The sequence below is a fragment of the Euprymna scolopes genome, chromosome 37 (assembly GCF_053919585.1).
Source record: "Euprymna scolopes isolate OS-2025 chromosome 37, ASM5391958v1, whole genome shotgun sequence".
Taxonomy (NCBI): domain Eukaryota; kingdom Metazoa; phylum Mollusca; class Cephalopoda; order Sepiida; family Sepiolidae; genus Euprymna; species Euprymna scolopes.
In genome coordinates this window covers 33,799,157-33,823,503 of record NC_136518.1, presented here as the reverse complement: position 1 = coordinate 33,823,503, position 24,347 = coordinate 33,799,157, and the positions used below count along the sequence as shown (strand labels likewise).

At 30.6% G+C, this 24,347-nt stretch overlaps 1 protein-coding gene across 7 annotated transcripts in view; it reads left to right on the top strand.

Annotated features, from left to right (window-relative positions):
• LOC145261125 (rap1 GTPase-activating protein 1-like) overlaps positions 1-24,347 on the top strand; it is a 1,259,270-nt gene that overhangs the window by 235,525 nt on the left and 999,398 nt on the right. The gene's annotated exons all lie outside the window — the stretch shown is intronic.

Below are 24,347 nucleotides of genomic sequence, written 5' to 3'. Positions count from 1 at the left end.
CGTCAGCCGAGAAAAAATAAATGCAAAATGTGACATAATTGAAGAAAAAATTGAAACTTGGCAAGGTAAGTCGACTTTAAGTGCGAAAATATAGTTATAGCTTTTACAACATTATTTTTTAAAGGTTTTTTATGTGTAAGGACATGGCTTAGAATGTAACGAATAAGGCCAGAGAGCTATATGTTTTGGTTTCGATTCTAATTAATGGCACCCAGGTCATATTTGTTTCTTTTACTTTTGAAATCACTAATATATATTGGGTACAATATAATAATTGGTAGATTATTGATAAAATCTGCATGAATTAAATTAGAATATTTAAGTGTATTTCACGACTGAGCAATGCCGAGTGACTTGCTAGTCATATATATATATATATATATATATATATATATATATATATATATATATATATACGTACATGAGTCAAAACTAGGTAGACAGCATTTTGAATAGATATAAGTGATATCTAAATAAATTTGGAATAGGTATACATGATCTCTAAATAAATGATTTTTATTGTCCACCTATTTTTGATACACCCAGTGTATATATATATATATATATATATATATATATATATATATATATATATATATATATAATTTTTTTAAATTTTCTTATTAGTCTATTCAAGCTGTGGACGGCCATCCTACCGGATGCTAGACATTCACCCAGATAACTCAAATATTTAAACCTAGAGATCTTTTTAAGATTCTGAGCGTGCCTTTAAGTACAATTGTCCGAATCTCTCTTGCATTGTTCACCGGGTATATTTGCCAGGTAGTTTTTTATTATTCTTTTGCAGTAGTTTTGATCCTATAATTACTGGAATGACAAAGATCTTCCTAAGATTCCAGTTTCTTTTCACATCATCCATAGGAATTTGGTATTTTGTTATCTTTTCCTTCTCAGCCCTTTAATCCAGCATCATGAAAGACACTAACTTTTGCTCAGATACTAAGATTGTTTATTTTTCTTTCATATTCCATATCACTATGTCAGCTTTTATGGCTCTGCATAGACATAGTGAATTGGTGTATGACTTATTTTCAACTGTTCTTTCTGGTAAACATGTTCCCAGAATTCGCTGCTGTATTTGATATTCAACTTTTTACAGACGGTCCAGTAGAGGTATTTACAAACTCCATTGTGTCGCGTCATATAGTAAACATTCCTGCCATTACTGAAGCCACTCATTTTCTTAAAAACATTGATCGTGAAACCTTCATCTTGAGTAGCCATTATAATCCTCTCCTGATCATAGTGATTCTCTTTTTATCCAGTCTATACAGTTTTCTTTATACAGTTTTCTTTATACAATTTTCTTTTTCTATATAGTTTTCTTTATCTATATAGTTTTCTTTATCTATATAGTTCTGGGCTAATTCATCTAGAAAATACTTGACGCACTGTTGGTTGACCCATTCTTTCAGTTGTTTGCAATGGAAGTTCTTCGTGCATTGTTGTCGACTCTTTTAGGGTTTTTTTTTTGTAACAGACTTTTCTGATTCAGTTTTGTCTAAATGTTTGGTCACTTTCATAATGGATAATGGACTTTTGAGGCCTATATATTAACTGCCAATTTTTTCTCTCATCTTAATATGCTGAATTGAATCGTTCTTATCAATTTCTATTTTTCCTGCTCTTCTAGGTCCTTGATGTCAGTATTTTCATCATACTGCATGTTTTCCATATGGACCTTCTTCCCAGCTTTGATGGAGCACTTGGCATATTGATCTAAACCAAAGTGCATTCCAATATTTCTGGAAAAGTTATGTACGACTTGCAAGAGTCAACTTTAATCAGCATCTGAGTTGGCATACAGCTTGAGGTCATCTATGTTTGGGTCTTGTTGCCGGCCATGGCTAAGATTGTAGGCACTCCATTTTTTATTGAGTAATTTGCTTAACGGATCTACTGCCACACAAAAGAGTAAAAGTGATAGACTATTCCCTTTGGAAGATTCTGATTTTCTGATCTTGACATTAGGGATTTTTTTTCTCTTTGATTGCTGGATGAATTTTATATAAATCTAGCCACCATAGTAGCCATATGCCTTTTGGTAATCAATCCATGCCATACTTCATTTTCTTTGTCTCTTCTCACAGTCCTCAAGGGTGGACATTAATAAACAACTGGTCCTTGATGCCTAAACACTTCCTTTTGCACCCTGCTTATTCTTTTTCCAGGTATGCTCCAGAGGAGAGGTGTTGATAGATGCTGTTTGCAACCATACTAGTGAAAAGCTTGTAGGTAGTAGTGAGACAACAGATGGGTTAGTATTTACTAGGGCATTGTGTTTGACTTATTTATAGTATAAGAGTCTCAACACCTTTTAAAAGCCTTGTTGGCATGACTACTTCACCCCTCAATAACCTGCTGAAGCAACTGCTATAATGACCATGCAGTGCTGTTAGTCGTTTGAACCAGAAATTGGGTAGTTCGTCCATGCCAGGCTTTTTGTAGTTCTGGAAACCATTCAGCTTTTGTTTTATCATGCCATTTCAGGTTTGTTTTCATTGCTTTCTGCAACATCTTGGATCCATTTGGCCTCTTCATTTTAGCTAACCTTCTTTTCAAACAGAAACTTCAAATAATCTTCCTGCTCTTGCTTTTCAGGTGGCTTTTCTACCGTTATTGTGTTATTAGGTTTCGACTTTTGCTCTATTCTTGTTTTTTTTTATTCTTTTAGCAAGTGCTGGGATCTTGCTCCCGAGTTCCTTCTCTTAGTTCTTCAGCTTTCCTACTTTTGTGCCATATTTTACACTGAGCCTGCAGATAATATTCTTCAGCCGTCCCTGCATTGCATGGGTGACAAGGAATTGTTTTATTTGATACAATTCCTTTCTGCAACTATTCAGCTGATTCTGGAGCTTCCATTTCCAATGTGGTGTTTGTATTTTTGCTCTGGACTCCCATTATTTTTGCTGTTGGAAATTTAGGGACCGTTTTTTTAACAATGTAAAATCCAGTAGCATAAGATATTCGGTTCAACTGCCGTGTTATATTGCACAAATCTATGGCGAGCAACATTCAACCATTTTATTGCTGCTTGTAGCTTTCATATGTTGTACTTTGGCAGGTTAAGTCTTTACCTCTGACCACATTTTTTGGACCCCCTCAATGGTCTTACATAGCTCTTCCTCCACTTATCTAGTTCCAGAAATTTCTGAGGTAGTGGTGTAGGTACAGGTGTTGGCAATAGTGGGAATTTTTACAGGGTTTTCAAGTGAATTCTGTTGTTTTTTGTTTTTGTTTTTGTTTTTTTTTAATGAGAGCTGCTACTTCCGTTTTTATGTATTCAAACTCCATTGAAAAACTTTAGACGGTTGTATCGTTGAGATATTATCTTTTGGGGGTAGAACATTATTTTTGCCTGGACAGAAATGGGAGAATATTTTCCACCAGCTCTCTGTCCTTTGCTTTTGTTGGGCATGTTTTGCTTGAGTGTATTCCATAGGCCATAGCAATATCAACTTCTCTTCCATCTCGCATCTAGACTTTTGTCTCCTTATAGGAAGGTAGTCATCAAGGTCTAGTGGCTGACACTGGTTGGCCTCTCTGTCATGACTATAGTACCACTTCCAGAGGATAGAAGGTTTACACCATTACTTACTTCTTCCTGCTTGGTGTATAAACGGGTTGAAGGGTCCTTTTTATCCTGGGTACAGGCATGCTAATATATTTATTTTTATTAATTTTGTTTTTATTATTAATTCCTCATTGTCTACAGCTTCTTATTTGATATTAGAAGTTGCCCTCTATTAGTAGAGGGGGGTGTCCTCATTCATCGTCAGAATTCATAGACATTGAGCACTCTAGTCCGGTTTTTTCACCACTGGTAAATATATATATATATATATATATATATATATATATATATATATATATGACAACCCCTTTAAGAAATTCGTTTCTTATCGTTGAGCACTTTCAGTTGAATTAAAAGTCGGTCAATTTAGCTCTTATGCGTAGATCATCGTATAACGATTAGATCACTGTCTGTCTGGCGTAAATGAACACTTAAAATTAAGATGTTTAAAATTCAACGTTATTTCAAGCGGTTAATGGTAGCTGAATGGATTAGGTCTCCGCTAATCGAGCCAGAGATGTCTCGTGATACGGGGTTCGAATCGTTCGACTGGTAGTAATCGTGACACCCTGCACTGAAGATGAAAGGATGAAACACTAGTGTCCGTAGGTATTTAATTATTATAGTAAAAAATAATTATATATATATATATATATATATAATTATATAGATAATTTGCTCTATAAGAATAAATACGAAATCTGCATGAATTAAAATATCATATTGGAGCATATATATATATATATATATATATATATATATATATATATATATAATTATATAGATAATTTGCTCTATAAGAATAAATACGAAATCTGCATGAATTAAAATATCATATTGAAGCATATTTTATAACCGGGCAATGCCTGGCGATCTGCTAGTATATATATATATATATATATATATATATATATATATATATATATATATATACTAGCAGATCGCCAGGCATTGCCCGGTTATAAAATATGCTTCAATATGATATTTTAATTCATGCAGATTTCGTATTTATTCTTATAGAGCAAATTATCTAGTGACTTCAAACTAAAAATGCATATGTATGCATGCTCAAAAGTTAGTTGATTTACTCTTGTCAGTGCCAACTGTTTGTTTTTTCTTTTCAATTTTGATCCAGCAGCAGTATTTTTACAGGCTAAAAATATAATTGAAAATTTTCTTGAGATCTACATACCTATATATCAAGTTTAAATCTGTAGACTAAATATGCAGAGAGGAGTTTGATAGAGACTTTTTGCGCACACACACACAGACAAGGTCACTCGTTTCATCCTAAATTCTACGCAATTATGCACAATATAGAAACTATGCAAAAAAGAATTAAGCATAATAGTTAAATGAAACCAATTATTTAATAAGAAACAATAAAAACAAATAATTAATTAATGAACGCTCGTTTTTCAAAGGAATATGCAAATCAGTTAACCTTCATAAAGTCGTTCGCATATCCATGACTGAGTATATTAAGAATTTGTTTCAATAACTTCTGAATAGAAAAAAATATGCTTTTAATATCAATATCTGAGTGAGAAAAAAATCAACTTTATAAGTATATAGATGTATACGTATATATGCATACATATATATATGTATATATACATATATGTATATATACATATATGTATATATACATATATGTATATATACTGAGTTTAGCTCTTCTACATAGAAATCTTTAATTTCTAACTTTAAAATATTTTAAATAATTGCACTAGATTCTTACATTTGTTTGAATCAAATTTTTTCGTTAAATTTCTGATTTGAGAGAAATTAATTCTTTTTAAATGATCCTTTGGTAAATGTGCACTTCAGGTGTATAAATTAGTTGACCTACATAAAACCATAAAAAAAGCGTGTGTTTTTTTAGTTATTTATTTATTTTTTTGTTGTTGATAAAACACATTATTTGACTGAAATAAAACGATGAAAAGATTAATTTTTATTATATTTTATCATTTTTTTCATCAGACTCAATCGGCAACAGTAAAAGGTTACTTGCAATGGCGGTCATTTTTTTTTTCAAATTAGTTCATATTAGAAATTTCAGTTTCTTCGTAAGCAAGTTCGCCATATTTTATTTCATCTTAATTGTTGAAAAAAAATGAAAGTAATTATTTCACAAACTTTTGAAATTTGAAAATGTTTAAAATAGAAAGTCATTTGTGCTTTAGAATTCTTATGTATCTTTTAAGATTGAAAAAATTTGGAAATTATTTACATTCAAAATTATTTTTAATAGAATTTAAACCAACATTTATACATTAACAGACATTAGTTATAGTTTTATAACAATTTGATTCGATCAATAATTTAATGACCAAAGGATATTGTAATAATTAAATTTTGATTTTAAAATCCTATTTAAAAAAAGTCAAAATTTGTTTATAAAAAACTGTGAAATGAAAGTAAAAATGCTTGGGCAACGTCATGTCGAAACAGGTAGTTGTAAAACTTATATTTTCATTTTACAATCTGTTGATGTTAAAAAAATCTATGCTCCATGTCATCCAATAAAAGTGCATTTAACTTATTCTTAAGTGCATTTCGAAGACTTTCCTAAACTTTATAAATTCCTGACAAATTGTTACATTTCTTCAAAAGTTTAAGAACTCATTGGAATATTATGTTTCGTTATATATTTCATTGTGCATAATACATTTGATTGTTCAGTATTGTATATTTGATTGTCGCAAACACATTTTTTACCTTCTTGTTTCCCCCTCCCCCCTCTCTCTCTCTCTCTCTCTCTCTCTCTCTCTCTCTCTCTCTCTCTCTCTCTATTTCCGGTTGGTATTTTTAAAAAGAATGAATATACAGATAAATCCAACAGAATGAATAGGAGGTGTAAGAAACATAAAAACGATGTTTTTAATTTATTATATTTTATTTGGATATTTCGAGCAGTTCTCCGCTCTTTGTCAAAAATTGTAATGAAATGAGTCAAATTTTGTTTTACTCATTTCGCTACAATTTTCTGATAAAAAAGTGGGTGGTGGCTGTGCATGGGCGTCTGGAGCACACTTTGTCACTCACATCTCTGTCGACACTCTGAAATCAACTGCTCGAAATATCAAAATAAGATATAATAAATTTAAAACAACATCGTTTTTATGCTTCTCCTATAATCCTGGAAATATTTCTCTAGAAGTATACATGGAATATATATATATATATATATATATAAAACACTGACTGAACAATTACTGGTTACATTCGGTATCTTTAATCATGCGGGCTGAGTTCCCAGTGTTTCCAGGTACTCATGCGAAATCGAACTTATGTATAGTGTCAATCGAAATTAAAAAAAAAAATATGCTCTCGTACAAGTAACTGAGCACTATAGTATAAATTTAAGGATCTGAAGGATATTTGACACGATTTTTTATATAAGAAAACGATTCTTTGGCACTATTAAATATGATAGAATACATCATAATAAAAACTGATGCATATGAAGGTCGTTCCAAAAGTAATGCTTCCTAATTTTAACTCAAAAAGTTGAAGAGCTATGAAGGCGGCAGTGGTACCATTAAAACGAGTGACCATTTGTGCTCCAAAATTTATTTTTCTACATTGTCGCCACCATTCTCAGCCAGCCTTGGTGCCTTTGTCGTAAAAATCAGTGCCTGCCAACATGGTCTATTTTTGATGGCTGCGATTATAGTGTTGTTGTTTGAGAAATGCTGTCGATGTAATGCGTCCTTCACAAGTCCAAACAAGTGGAAATCTGACGGTGACAGGTCAGGACTATATAATGAGTGAGACAGCATGGTCCAGCTAAACTTTGTCACACATTCCATCGTCTTAAAACTTGTGTTTGGCCTGGTGTTGTTGTGTTGCAAACAAAATGTTTCTCTTTTTTTCTGGCCTTATACGGGCAATCCCAGCCTTCAGCTTCCTCAACATTTCAATGTAACGGTCAGAGTTGACAGACAACTCTGATTCCCAAAAATCTAGGAGTATGACGTCCTTCCTATCTCAGACGACGGTGCATATCACTTTGTCTGAGTGTTGAACTTCTTTGCTGGGAAGTGCGAGTGGCGGCATTCCATCGACTGTCACTTGGACTCCAACTCATAGTGGTAAGGCCACTTTTTGTCACCAGTGATGATGCCGTCAAAGAATCTGTTACCTTCAGCTTTGTACTGATTCAACAACTCCTAACAGACATCTCCTCAGTGGTCTTTTTGGTTCTGCATGAACGTTCGTGGAACCCATCTAGAACATGATTTGCTGTTTTTTGAGGATGACATTATCGCTTCCAATGCACTGACACTCACATTCACTCTACTCACATTTCATTTACTGCTATCCGCTAATTAGTGTGGATGAGTTGGTCGAGGCACGGTGTTTTCTGAGGTGGTGGCTGTGCATGGGCTTCTGGAGCGCACTTTGTCACTCACATCTCTGTTCATACTCTGAAATCGATGAACCCATCTCCCAACTGTGCTGACATCAACTATATCAGTTTCATAAACGTTCAACAGGCGCTGATAAATGTTAATCGGTTCAATTTTTTCTGCATGAAAGAATTCAATAATGCTTCTCTGCTTCTGTCGCACATCATTGACAGGGGCTTCTTTCTTGGAGTCTCACACTATCAATATCTGCAACAGAGAGGTGTAATTTTCAAGTCATGAGTGCATTATATATATATATATATATATATATATATATATATATATATATATAAAACATTCAGAATGTGAGTAAATATACAATTATTTCCTCAGCCAGACAACGTCGCAGCTCACAAGAGCCATGACAGCCAATAAACCGGAAGTCCAAGACTCGAGTTTCGCCCTAATTTGGGCTTATCAGTGAGACACATCCGAACTCGGGTTTCGAATCCCGGTGATAAGCTCAAATGAGGGCGAAACTCGAGCCTTTGGATTTTGGTTTGTTGGCTGTCATTGCTTTTGTATACTGTGAGGTTCTGGCTGTATATATATATATATATATATATATATATATATATATATATATATATATATATATATATATATATATATATATAAGCTATTGTGTAAACACATCACCTTTAATATGAACAAATACCGATGTTAAGCTATTTACACGGTTAAAATCTTTTATTGTACGATAATATTTGTGACTACAAATATTTGACAGATGTTTGGAAAGGAAACATTCAGACGATAAAGATCGCTAAGAGATTCTTGAAAGCTTATGATGTGTAAATCGATAACTGTCTCTTCAGTATTATTGTTATTTTAACACATTTTTCATACAAATTTATATGTAGATAATTTTTTGAATATTTATAATATTCAATAACGTCTGTCGGCTAAGGTAACCAACTTATAAAATCTAGATTTTTGAGGCTCAATTAAAAGAAACTTTAAATGCTAATGATTAAATAAGAAATTAAAAGAAATTTATTAAAAAGAATTGTTTTCGTGTACATATCTTGTAAAATGGATACAGAATATCGAATCAAATCAAATATTGAAATGGTACATAATGAAAAAACTCTAATGAAATTTTTTAGCAAATGAACAAAATCTGTTCTGATGATTACCGTTTCGTTACACTTTTTATAATGAATAGAACTTTCCGCACATCAATTTTTATATAATCTTGCAATTTAATGCTTAAGAATTAGTAATAAAACAATTTTTGAAATAAGATTTCAAAATTCTAGAATTTATAAAAGTGGGGCATTTTATTTTGAATTTAAAACAGACAAAAAGACAGAGATAACACGTTTATAGATATTTTTTGTGATTTTATTGTAACCTTGAAATGAGATAATTCTTAATGACATGAATAAATGAATTATGAACAAATAATAAATAAGTAATAATAAATAAATTATAAACAAATAATAAATAAGTAATAATAAATAAATTATAAACAAATAATAAATAAGTAATAATAAATAAATTATAAACAAATAATAAATAAGTAATAATGAATAAATTATAAACAAATAATAAATAAGTAATAATAAATAAATTATAAACAAATAATAAATAAGTAATAATAAATAAATTATAAACAAATAATAAATAAGTAATAATAAATAAATTATAAACAAATAATAAATAAGTAATAATAAATAAATTATAAACAAATAATAAATAAGTAATAATAAATAAATTATAAACAAATAATAAATAAGTAATAATGAATAAATTATAAACAAATAATAAATAAGTAATAATAAATAAATTATAAACAAATAATAAATAAGTAATAATAAATAAATTATAAACAAATAATAAATAAGTAATAATGAATAAATTATAAACAAATAATAAATAAGTAATAATAAATAAATTATAAACAAATAATAAATAAGTAATAATGAATAAATTATAAACAAATAATAAATAAGTAATAATAAATAAATTATAAACAAATAATAAATAAGTAATAATAAATAAATTATAACAAATAATAAATAAGTAATAATGAATAAATTATAAACAAATAATAAATAAGTAATAATAAATAAATTATAAACAAATAATAAATACGTAATAATAAATAAATTATAAACAAATAATAAATAAGTAATAATAAATAAATTATAAACAAATAATAAATAAGTAATAATGAATAAATTATAAACAAATAATAAATAAGTAATAATGAATAAATTATAAACAAATAATAAATAAGTAATAATAAATAAATTATAAACAAATAATAAATAAGTAATAATGAATAAATTATAAACAAATAATAAATAAGTAATAATAAATAAATTATAAACAAATAATAAATAAGTAATAATAAATAAATTATAAACAAATAATAAATAAGTAATAATAAATAAATTATATATAGTAAAAAAAAGGTGAGAAATAATAAATAAATAAAAAGATAATTAAATATAAACCTAAAAAATTAATTTCCGTTATTTTCGAATTCATTTAAGAATAATATGAAATTATTTACACTATTGCAGATTAGAAAGTTTCTTCCAAAACGTATTACTTTTTTATTCGGTGTGATTATATTTTCACATTGAAATGAATTTGTTGATTTAATCCAGAAATAACTAAAGAGGTATAAATAATTATATATATAAACGCATGAAATTCATTTTATTTAAACATTATTTTTGAATTCATCAATTGATTTATATTCAAACTATTTTAAACTGAGAAATTTCTTCTATTAGGCTAAAATCTAATCGTGTGAAAAAATTGAATTTTGAAATCTCTCTTGTCAATACACGGCCAACATGAGAAGAGATATTAAAAAATATGTTCAATATTTGGCATTTTTTTTTTAAGTCATTCCTTATTCTTTTTTGGAACAAAGTCGGTAAACCTGAATTATTTCTGAATTATTTTTATAATTAAGATCTTTTTAGCATATTCACTTTTATTTGTACACCTTTTAATTTTTATATTACATCCCAATTCCTATTTCTAGCTGCTGGTGTATATGATCTCATCCAATCTGAGATGACAAAATATGTTATGTTTCAGAATTTTATAGATAAGGAATGATAATTTGCATCAATTTAGACTACTGTTCTCATTTTGGAGGTCAGTGGATGATGCTAAGATTACATTTACAATTTATTTAAGACTTCTACTTGATGATAGGTCATAGAATGAGAACAAGTTACATTCGTGGATTAAATAAAGGATAATATTTGAAATTCAATGCAGATTTTTGAATTTGAAAAAATTCATCTGTAGAAGGTCGGAGATTCCATCGGCCAAAACGTTGTGAGAATAACACCCAAGATGAGAGTAGTAGTCTGAATAATCCAATTTAGTCCAAATATAATCATGAATGGATCTGTCCATTATTACTCAACTTTTGTGAAATATTCAGCTGAAATGTAATCATATTCTACTGATAAATTTGAGTCAAAGTTTAATCAAATTTCACTCATAAATTTGAGTTCTAATAAAGTTTCTTCTTCTTTGGAAAATTTTCTAAAATGTTTTTGGTATCAACTTTAAAATGTTTTATCATCAATATTTATTCAAATATTTACAGTCTGCTTGGAAAAATCGATGGCATAACTTCGTGATTATGTGCTATGCATGTAAGGCAGCCTCTTTTTGTGCGATTATTGCTTATGTAATAGTATTCTAGCTTCTGTTGTGGTTCATTTCTTCATCTGTCTGATTTTTCATTTGTGTTGATCGTATTTATTTGCTTGTATTTTCCCTATTGTTTCTGTTATCGGAAATAGAAGAGCCAACATTTGCAAAATGCCGACTGGATCTCTCGCGTTGGCCATTAAAGAAGCCGCACAGTTTTTATATTTATTTGATGCCATTCTTCATGGTTTTGTTGATGTATGCGGCAACATCAGGCTTATTTTACAAACAATCTTGTCAATCTATCCCATAAATAGAAATTACAATACGCAATCACATGCCTTGTATGTGTTAGGTGTTTACAATAAAGAATATTAAGCAGTATTTATCTCAATGGCTTATAACTCGAAAACTATGCACATATACAACATAGTCCTGAAGTTATAACATCGATTTTCCAAACATTTTCTTTCTATAATTATTATTCTTCATTTGTTTACTAATTGTTTAGAGAGCTCAAATCATATAAATATTTTTTTTTATTATTTATGGTAGTTCATCAACCAAGATGGCTTTTATCTTTTTCAAATCTTTTAATGGCATTTTATTGAACATTTTTTGGAAAATATCTTTTGTTTCATGCTTGTGAGTTATCAGGAGAAATTCTGAAGTGCAGTTTTTTCCAAAGAGATGGAATAATAGATTGCAGCGAATATAGTAGAACCTCCTAACTGGGTTCGCTGCCAGGATAATAAACTTTTATAGCACCAAAATATTTAAATTTATTTAAAATAATTTACTTTGAAAACATCTGCTACTAGTCCACCTGCCTTTATCTCCAAGAAGTCTCTCCTAGGAAGCACTCTCCACATTGCATTAAGGAGGAAATGTCAGAGTCAATTCATGTCATAGATAGTGCATGCAGGCGAAATGCTACTAGGGGCGTGCAATAAGTAATGCCCCTGACCCACTCTCAGTTGTCTGATATAGCTGAAATTTTGTATGTGCAATAATTTATATCTCTACAGGTTATGTGGCAAATTACAGCTCTGAACTAATTGTGGTTTCTGTTTTGCAGGTGTTTGAACTGAATCAGGTGTGAAATGGAATCTGTTGAATGTCGAGCAGTGATCCGATTTTTGTATTTGAAAGGACGCACACCACAGGAGACTTTTGATGAAATGAAAGAAACTTATGGTGATAATTTCCCATCATATGACCTTGTAAAACGGTGGCATCGTGAATTCAAACATCGCCGGAAGTCTGTGGAAACAGCTCCCAGACCTGGTCGCCTCCCTTCTGGCATTGATGAGGCATCTGTCCATCAAGTTGAGGCTGCCATTTTGGAAGATCGGTGCATTACTATTCGCCAAATAGCCCAAGATGTCAAGATTAGTACAGGGTCTGTGGAAACTATCCTTCATGACCATTTGCATATGCATAAGGTGTCTGCCAAATGGATCCCCAGATTGCTCACACCATTCCAGAAGTGAGAACACGTTGAGTGCTCAAGGATGAATTTGGAGATGTGCCAAGTAGATGAGTCAAAGTTTTTCAAAAGACTGATTACACAGGATGAAACCTGGGTCCATCACTATGATCCAGAAACCAAAGCTCAGTCAATGCAGTGGAAGCACTTGGACTCACCACCTCCAACAACGGCAAGGGTGCAGCCCTCCACTGGCAGGGTCATGCTCACAGACTTCTGGGACCAGGACGGAGTAGTGATGACAGATTTCCTGGCAAAGGGTAGCACAATTACAGGAGCCTATTATGCTTCACTTTTGAGGAAATTAAGGGAAACTATCAAAATCAAGAGGCGGGGCAAGATCAGCAAAGGTACCCTCCACCTGCAGAACAACGCTCCAGTCCACAACTCGTATGTTGCCAGATCAGAAGCACGGACGTGTGGTTATGAAATCCTCCCTCATCTTCCCTACTCTCCTGACCTTGCATTCTCTGACTTTCACCTCTTCCCAGCCATGAAGTTGTTTGCGAAATGAAAGCGTTTCCCAGAGGATGCAGCCTTGATTTCTGAAGTCACATCATGGTTGGAGGACCAACCTAGGGATGTTCTACAAAAACGGCCTCCAGAGCTGCATCAAACGATGAGAGAAATGCATAACTCTCGGCCGTTCCTATGTAGAGAAAGACTAATAACTGTGCCAAGGTTCGTTGCTCTACTCCTATAGGAAGTGGGTCAGTGGCATTACTTATTGCATGTTCCTCGTAAGGTGATCCTCAACCGGCACTAACTGCTTTAAAAACTGACTTGATTGCATCAAATCCTTCATCATGGTGAAGAGAAGAAAATAGTCTTACTTAATAAGCATCAATATTACAACACCTATCAGCGTTTCGTCTGGTTCTAAGTCATCAAAAAATGTTTTCTTTTTTCTTGTATTTTACCCCCAAACAAAGCATACAAAGAATGAAAGTACCAAATCTCACAACTCTAAGGTTAGCAATAATCATCTGCAAGATAATTCTGATACAAAGAGGAAATAAATACATTTTCCACGGTGCAATTTGCTTAAAACCTTAACTGTTAACCATTACCAAGTTGATCATCATTAATAAGAAATTTTTCTTTTTCTATCACAAAACAGCAATGCAATGCAAGTGTTGATTTCTGACGTTGGCCAAGTACTTTAACGCGTTTGCCTCATGTTGAAATCGGATACGTTATCAACTTTCTTTTGCAATTCAAGCATTTCTTTAATTTTAACAATAGAATGTTGGTTTAGTATTGAAAATATTTCATTTCAAAATACTTCTTTTTTTTTTACTTCGAAGACATTATTATTTTTTTTTTAGCTAGGAGCTGCTATGATGCTGAACTGAGTATTTTCTGTCTGCAGTCAGTGAAGGAAGACTCATTCTAGACTGAGACAGTTTTTAATTTTGTGCCAATCCAGAGTGCCCCTTTTTGGGGGTGATGGATTTTCTTCATATAAAAATCAACATTGTGACTAAACCTGCCCTCGTAGAGAGGCAAGTAAATAAGAACATAATGAATGACCCAAACAACCTATATATTTTATCCCTGGCTCCCCAACACAGTGAAATAATATTAAAGTCAACTGTGGCAATGTTAGTATATAAAGAAAGGTTTTAATAGCTTAAGCATTTTAAATTCAAATCTAATACCTTTTTTTATACCGGAAATAAGTTTTCTATTGAGAGTGATAGATCCGTTAAGAAACCTTAAACACTTTTAAAAGTCTATCCCCTAAAATATTTTCTCTTAATTGAATTTAACTTTAAAAAAAAATGATTTTATTTTTATTTTGACTTCTTAGGCAGGAAGTAATTCCCAAGTGAGGCATTACTTATCTTAATCTAACAACGAAATAAAAAGTAGAAATAAAACTTAGTATAATATCTATGGAGAAACTTGCTTACACATTTCATGAATTGTAAAAAAAAAATATAGGAAACACATGCGTCAAACATGTTCTTTTAGCATAAGGTGAATATAACTGCTTCCTTCAATCTTTCTTCAATATTCTTTCTCTCTTCAATATTCTTTCTCTCTTCAATATTCTTTCTCTCTTCAATATTCTTTCTCTCTTCAATATTCGATGCGGTTTTATTTGTAGATGCATTGCTGTGTAAGTAAACACACACACACACAGAGTCTACGTGTCTGTTTGTCTGTCTGTCTGTTCCACTTTTTCTTGGAAACTACTAAGCCAATTTGATTAAAATTTTGTATGGACATTTGTTATAATAATGTACAACGAACCTAGCATTATGGTACCCATTCGATGCACAGTTGGGGATTAATAAGGATTGCTACAGGTCCAAATACCCTATATATCAAATTTCAGTATAATAGTGAAATGAAACCAATCATCTGATAAGGAACCATAAAATTAATTAATTAATTAATTAACACTCGCTTTCCAAAGGAATATCCGATTTAGTTAACCATCATGTAGTCGCTTGCATATCCACGACTGAGTATATCAAGAAGTTCGTTTTAATTATTTTTGAATAGAAAAAGTATATTTTAAATATCAATGTTAGAGCGAGGAAAAAAGAACTTTACAGTTTTATATATATATATATATATATATATATATATATATATATATATATATATATATTAATGGCGTAATGTAAGCTAAAAATAAGGTAATTTAAACTTCCCTTCCAATTTTCGTATTTTGTAACTATACCCAAATGCATCTAATTTTCTTTTTTTGATATTTATAAATTCAAGACAAAAAAGATTCATTAATTCATATAATAATTAAATGAATGATTTTGTGCTATGAAACAGCTGCTGCCAAGAATTGTAAGTGTCAACTGAATTAAAGAAATAAATTATAAGATGGTCAACATCATGAAATTTGGGATAAAGACTTTTGTAATTTATTTATTATATGCTCTGTAATAACATTCAGCTTCTTAAATTAAGGATTTGTACATATAAAAAGTGAAATATAATTGAAAAAATCATATTTCCAGAAATATATATATATATATATATATATATATATATATATATATATATATATATATATATATAAATATATATATTTATATTTATATATATATATATATATATTTATATATATATATATATATTTCCACAGAAATATATATATATATATATATATATATATATATATTTCTGTGGAAATATATATATATATATTTATATATTTCCACAGAAATATATATATATAAATATATATATATATAAATAAATATATATATATATAAATATATATATATATTATATAAATATAAATATATATATATATATATTTATAAATAAATAAATATATATATATATATATAAATATATATATATAAAGTGTGTGTGCGTATATTATTAAAAGCATTCAGTGAATTTCATTTTAAAAATCCTTATAAATATGCCAATATATATATATATATATATATATATATATATATATATATATATATATATATATATATATTAAGTAATGTGATCTATAATTTAAAAGTTTTAAAAAATTTTTAAATTTAAAAATCAAAATTTAATTAAATTAAAAATCAGTTTCATAAGAAGGAACAACAACAAAGTCAATTATCTGTACGATCGTTTCGGAAATCCGTGCTTTTTATTTGTGGTATACATGAAGTCACGTAGAACAATTATACATAGTTTTTTTGGTAAGCACGGTCTCCTCATCAGCAAATTTAGGAGGATTTCTATTGAATTGAAAAGACACCAAAAATAAACCTAGCATTAACAGTAAGGCAGATGAATCTGAAAAATTGAAGTAAAAGGTTTGGATTTAAAATCTATAAGAAAATTAATAAGAAAATTGGTATAGGTTAGAGATAGAAATGAGTAGAAAAAATATATATATTTTGAATTTACATAATAAATTTGATTTAAAAATATATAGATATATAATTACCTTTTGGTTTTTCTTTTTTTGAAATCAGGAACTGTATTTAAAGTAGTCATTTAGATGTTTGCTATAGCTTTTTATTTTATTGAATGATGAATTTTAAAAAGGGCGACGCTCGTGCAGTAAATTGTTTCCGTTAGCGTATTTTTATTTAGAGACACTACAGTTAATATCTATAGAGAGAGAGTATTTTTTTTTATTTTTTTTTTTTGCAAGTTTTTAAGGCGAGATAATTGTCATGGCTTTATTTATTATTTGATTTACGAGTCTAAGGGCGGTAATTGGTTTAACTTAATTTATTAGAAAAAAAAAAAATCTATTTTTACTAATGAGTAATTTTTAATGATTTAAGGTGGTTTATATTTATTAAATTTAAACCAACGTTTATGATTACACGATAGAATCTCGTGTCTTGAATTTACTAGTTTGGTTGTGCTTTTTATATCTTTATATTTTAAAATTTTTAGGGTTTCTTTTGTACATAATGTACAAAATTTATCTCCTGATTTATATGATTTGCAAGTCTCAATTATTTGCCATTTTAAGTTGAAAGAAATATTGCTATTTTTAGTTGCCAAATATAGTTGGATAGAGTAGTTTGGTTTGATAGAGAGTTATTTTTAAAAGAATGTTTGTGCGTTGAAATTCTATGTTTTATTGGGCCAGATGTGGAACCAATATATATTACCTCTTGATTATTATGATTATTTTCCGTTAGGTCTATTGTTGGATTATAATGTGGTGGGTTGGTTAATAATTGATCGGTAGATTGATTTAAGTTGGTGTTATTATTTAATCTGGTAGTTGAGTTATGGCTGTTGATAGGTTCTTGTATATTTGGAGTTTTTGATACTGTGCAGCTATAGATAACATTTTTAATTTTACATGAGCCTTGTAGGGGACATTTATTTTTTCTTCTACAGTTACAGTCCGATGTATTTTGTATAGTTGCATTTTGTAGTTTATTAATTTTATTATTATTAGAGCTAATTATTTTCTGATGAAGGTTGGGCATAGTAGAGTAAGAGACTTTAATTGTGTTCTTATTGAAAATCTTATTATATCTATGGGGGGCTTTAAAGTTCTTATCTAATATTTTAAAAAATTCTCTAGCTATGTTTGTTTCTAGGTTTTTGGAATACGGGGGGTTGAACCATAGGATCTCCTTGTGTCTATTCTTACGTTTGCGGGTTTTAGTTTATTGTTTATTTATATTATTATCTAATATTTGTAGTTTGGTTTTATCTTTTTTTGTCTCCTGGTTATTTTTCTTAACTCGTATACGGGAAGACATTGCCATATTATATGTTATTACGCTCTTAATAGGTTTATTTTTAATGCAGTTTATGTTTCTATCATTTTCATTTATGAATTTAATTTGTGAATTATATCCAGAGTTTTTAAGGGCTTCATTATAGTATTTTTCATTTTTGGTAAATATTGATTTAGTAGAAGACAGTCTAGAAATTCTTAGAGCGATATTGGGAACTATTGATTTTAATATTGATTTAGGGTGGTTTGATTGATTGTGGACAATTAGAAGTGATTGGTTAGGTTTATGGTATGGTTCAAAGGTAGAATTTTCAAGATTTAAGGTTATGTCTAAGAAATTAACAATTTTTTTATTAGGGTCGATTTTTATACTAAGTCCATAATTTTTAAATAATTTATGTAGAGCTTTAATTGCATTTTCATAATTTTTATTAGTAGAATTCGTTATGAAAAGTGCATCATCTCTATATAGCCCTCCTTCAAGTTTGAATTGTTTATTGAGTATACAATGTATTTCATTTAAAAGGAAAAGGCCAACTAGATCAGTGACCTGAGTCGAGTCCGTCGATCCCATTAAAATGTTGAAGTGGTTAGGGGTATTTTTCCTGGTCCAATATTTATAATTGACTTTGTTGTTGTTCCTTCTTATGAAACTGATTTTTAATTTAATTAAATTTTGATTTTTAAATTTAAAAAATTTTTTAAACTTTTAAATTATAGATCACATTACTTAATATTGAATTAGCTCTAGGACATTTAACTATCGAGCTTATTATATATCTAAATTACAACGAGCATTTCCTGTATTTTAATTAAACTAATAATTTCACTATTAAATTAAAATACACTTAGCTCTTTAGACTATTAATCTAATCTCCTTTAAATTATATATATATATATATATATATATATATATATATATATATATATATATATATATATATATATATATTACGTATATATGTATACATATGTGGGTTTGTGTGCACGTGCGATGGTATATCCTCTTCTGAAATATACATTTTAGCAACACAGGAAATGGATAGATTCAAATATCCAATAATGAACACATGGCATAAATAGTTTTATGAAAACGATTAAAAATAATAAGAAAAAAGTAATTGAGAAAATAATTTCTTCATTTCTTTCGACATTATAAATGCATGATGGTGTGCGGGTCAATATATTAATAAGTATTTATAATAATAATTATAAAAATATGGTGGTGCAATCAAATTTCGTTCAGAAACCTTAAGTTCATCATTCTCGTATGAATATTAAATAATGTCGCTTTTGACGTCCAACTTCAAAAGATTATAACTTCTTTCATAATGAACTTTATTAATCGAAATAAGAACCATTAGAATCAACACATTTTTGCCAATAAGTAACAAGTTTTTTTCATCATCCCATTAGCATAGAAATTCGGAGTTCTCGAAGCGATGAAATCATTGAAGGCCGAATCGTCATCATCTCGGCTTTTGAAGCATTTTTTGCACAGGAAGTTATCTAGAGGATTGAAAAGTGATAATTAGTGGGTGAGAACTCCGGTGAATATGGTGGATGAGGCAGAGTCTCGTAACCTAATTCATTCAACTTCTGTAGCGTCAGTTAAGCAATATGTGGGCGAGTGTTGTCATGGAGGAGAATTGGTCCCTTCATATTGACCAATCTCGGGCACATACGTTGGAGCTTTTGGTGCATTTCGTCAATTTTTCGGCAATACTTCTCCGTCGTAATCATTTCGCCCAGTTCTCAATCTCATCATTTTTTCGCAGGTTTTTCGATAGCATGTACAATTTAAAAACATTATCTTTCATCTAGCAATTAATGATATAGATATACAATTTTCAATGACTTTTTTTTTAATGCAACAGAATGTACATTACATAAAATAAATCCAAGGTAATTTTTTGATTCAATTTCAGTTAAATTTTTATATCTTACTTTGTAAAATTTATAAAAGTGCACTTTGAAGATAAATAAATTTAAAATTGAATCTTGTAACTGTATTTTTAAAGCCTATAGTAAAAACATTTGGTTTAACAATGTTCATGCCTTGGATGAAATGCTTTTCTAACTTGTATATTTGTATATATATATATATATATATATATATATATATATATATATATATATATATATATTAAATATAATGGGCGGAAATCTCTCGAGAGCTCTTTCAGCTATCATCTCATCAGGAGAAAATCGATAGCGTAAAAATAATACTATGTCGAAAGTAAAGAGTTCTGATGGGGAACTATTGAATGTGCCAAAAATTACGGGGACACTAAAATAAAGTTTATTAACATTTAAAAAAAACGATTAAAATAATGGCACAACGAGGGGGAAAGAAAATGGGAGGAAAGATTCACAGTTCCCCAAAGAGAAACAATACGTTAGATGTTTCTTTCTGCCGGCACAAAGAAGGTTTCCGCACCGCAATAGAGACAGACTCCAAAATCTTTAAATGGTTTCTGGAGTCCGCTCTATGTAGCACCTCGAACCATTCAATTTTATATCTATCGGCACAGCACGGGTTGTCAACCAAATGCTGGCCAATAGCAGAGTCCAAGGCTGCAGAAGGAGGGAGACTACCAGACCCCATCCTCCCTTGTCTGATCTTCGATGGAACATGCTTGACTCGTATAAACCAGCATGTTTTTTTGTGAAAGTCAGGACAGGGGGCAACCATAGATTGGAGCTCAGACGAGAACTTGCCATAAACATAACGATAAAGCAGAGACAGGCTTGCAATGTCTCTTCCGTGGGAAAGAGGTTGCAGGGAAAAGAAAGGGCATCCCCCACTAAGCTAATCAAGATCAGAAGAGAGAAAATCCGAGAGAACTTGGTCGTTTACAGTTTTTGAAGAGTTGTCATAGATGGTAGTCGCATCAGCATAAATGTCTACAAAAATGATCTTAGGATGTGATTTGGGAGATCATTGATGTTGATAAGGAAGAAAGTTGGACCCAGGATGGATCTTTGGGGAACTCCAGCATTAATACTATGAGTTTCTGATTTCTGCCCATCAACCACTACTCATATGAATCTATCAGAGAAAAATGATTTAATAATTGAAGCAACATTTCCAGCTATGCAGTTGCTGAACATTTTGTGGAATAGATCTTTATGCCATACTCTATAAAAGGCCTCGTATATGTCAAGGGCATAATTGCCCTAAAAAGGAAGCCTCAATCGAGAGATCCGCTAATCCTATGAGATATAATCATTAGCACATCTGCTGTAGATCTAACAGAACAGAAACCATATTGCATGTCACTGAGGAGTTTATGTTTGCTGAGGTGGTTGACTACTTATCTATTTAACACAGATTCCAGCAACTTATTCATAACGCACAGGATACTAATTGGTCTGTATTGACAGGGAGGTGACCAATTACCTGAATTTTTAGATACAGGACATGCTGATAAGATTTTCCAGGGTGTTGGGAAGCAATTCTCTATAAGACAATGCTAAAATAGCTTTGTAAGTATGGGAGCTAGTTCTGGTTGAAGCTTCTTCAGCACCATAATAAAAATGCCGTCAGAGACAGTTGCTTTCCTGGAATAGATGTTTTTGATTAGCTTGGCAACATCACGCACAGATATTTGTATGTTGCATAGCATGTTTTCAGACACAGGAGGAAATACAGAGGATTGATGATCCTGTTTGCATACGGTAGAATTAGCTGCAAAGATCTTGGCAAAGAATTTTACTTTGTCCGATGTTGACGAGATTACCTCAGGTCCATTGATGATAGTTGGGATAGAGAACATACTTCTATTCAGGACCCTGTTTATTATTTGCCAAAAATTGGTGGGAACCAAGCTGCTGCTCAGCTACTTTGGACTAAACAGTTTGAACTCCAATAACTCGTCTAGTTTAAACCACTATCAATAATTTCGCCAACTCTTTATCTGTATCTAATCCTAAATGTAGATTCCATGACCAAAGCTTCTTTCTTAGAACTGCACGGTTGTGAAACTCTCTTCTGTTTGCCTGTTTTCCAGCTGACTACAATTTGGTAGTCTTCAAGTCCAATGTAAACAAATTCTTGATTGATAAGTAATTCAATTTACCAAATTTCCACTACTAACGATTACTACAATATTATCCCATTGACTACTGTACACTCATTAACCCTTATCCTCGAGTGGTCTACGGGCCTTAATAAGTGGTGACTCCTACATAAAAAAGTGCAATCTGAAAGCACATATAGGGCAATGTAGGGTCTTCTCTGAAGATGTCCTAACCACAGGGAAAGCCATCTCTAATGTAGGCATATATTCCATGCCCATGTCGATCTTGGGGGTCAGATTTGGATGTTAAATTAGAATATCTTTTAATTATGAACTTATCTAGGGAAATAGTCGGTCCAATGGCAGTTTCACTTAAGAAGAATAGATTTAGTTTGGTCTCCTGTAATTAGATTTCAACTTCTGGAAGCTTGGAATGTAGAACTCCGATGTTAGAGAAGGTGACATGGTAGTGAGGATCTACGTTGGAAATTGGAGTTCTGGATTTAATCGTATATTCTTTCTGGAGACTTTTCATGATGGAGTTTTCGGATTTACGGAATAGGTCGACAGACTTGGTTAGAGCAGGGCGACGAGGGAAAGTAAGGAAGAAAAAGAAGTGGAGAATTTTTTTTTTAGACCATTAGGTAATGCCGTAACATTTACCAACTAATATGGCATCAAGAAGCCCCCACCAAAAACTACTGCATGATCCAGAATCCATTCACTACTGCATGATCCAGAATCCATTCACCAAATGGCATTACAGCAACCCCAGTACTTTGCACCTGCTCATGGGACGGCCTCCTTAATGGTTTGTCCAAGGTTTGGATCCCTGACTTTACAAGAATAGAAATAGAAACAGAAAATTTCCGACATCTCTGGCGATTGCCCATGCAAAAATACTGCTGACTTTTTCTTCTGTCTTTGTCAGAAAAACCACTCGTTCTAAAGGAGGACTGAGAGACAACTTTGGAGAACAACACATCTACAATGTATTGTCTACTTTCTATTACACTTTGATCTAGAGTTTCTATGATCTAAGAAAATGAAGGAATCTTGAATAAAGAAAGAAAAGCAATACAAATTGAACATTAAAAGGGGAATGTTATCTTAAAAAGTATTCTTCAACCTCCTTAACCTTATGGTAAAACAATCAGAAGACGATTTTACTTCAAAATTAAAAGTAGTAAAAATTCAAAGATAACAATATAAATGGTAATATGGGATTCAGGTTCGGGAGTATACATTATTCTCAGGTATATGTTACTGTTAAATAAATAAAAAATTAAATATCAAAATCTAAGTAAAGAAAATAAAAGATTCCGATATCAAAAATGATTATTTCAAATGATTTTCTCTGGTTTGAAATAATCTGTTTTTCATCCATCATATAAACTTTTCTTTGCGTTATTTCACTTTTCTTTATTTCCGTTTGGTAAATAAATGTTTCCTGTTTGCCTTCCAGAAATTTCTGTTGGCGTCTCAAGTTTCAATAAAAGTTTTGGGTCTTAGAAGAGTGTAATTTGTTTGTAATGAAATCTATAAAACTATCAACACATTCAGTTTAATTTATTTTTCCATCTTTTGAAGGAGGGGGTGTACTTCCATAAACGAAGAAGAATGGATATTCTTAAGACATGGCCATTTAGTTTGTGTAATGAAAATTCTATTTCAAACTCAAGTGTGACAAAAACATATTTAAAACTTGTAAATATAAATGTGAGCTGCAACTGGCAAAACTATTTTTAGGCTTAAGTGTGACAGATTAACGCAAAGTTTATTTAAAACGTAAGCATAACAACCTAACAACAAATACTATTTAAAATTTGAATTTGAAAGATCAACAAAATTAATATTTCAACCGTAAGCATAACAGACACATCGACCACCCTTGGGCGCATCTACAATAAGATACATCCACCCAATATGCATGTTGAGCAATGAAAATGATATTTCAAAATTGCTTGCTGTTGTTGATTAGTGATAAAACAAAGATGACAGTTAAGACAAG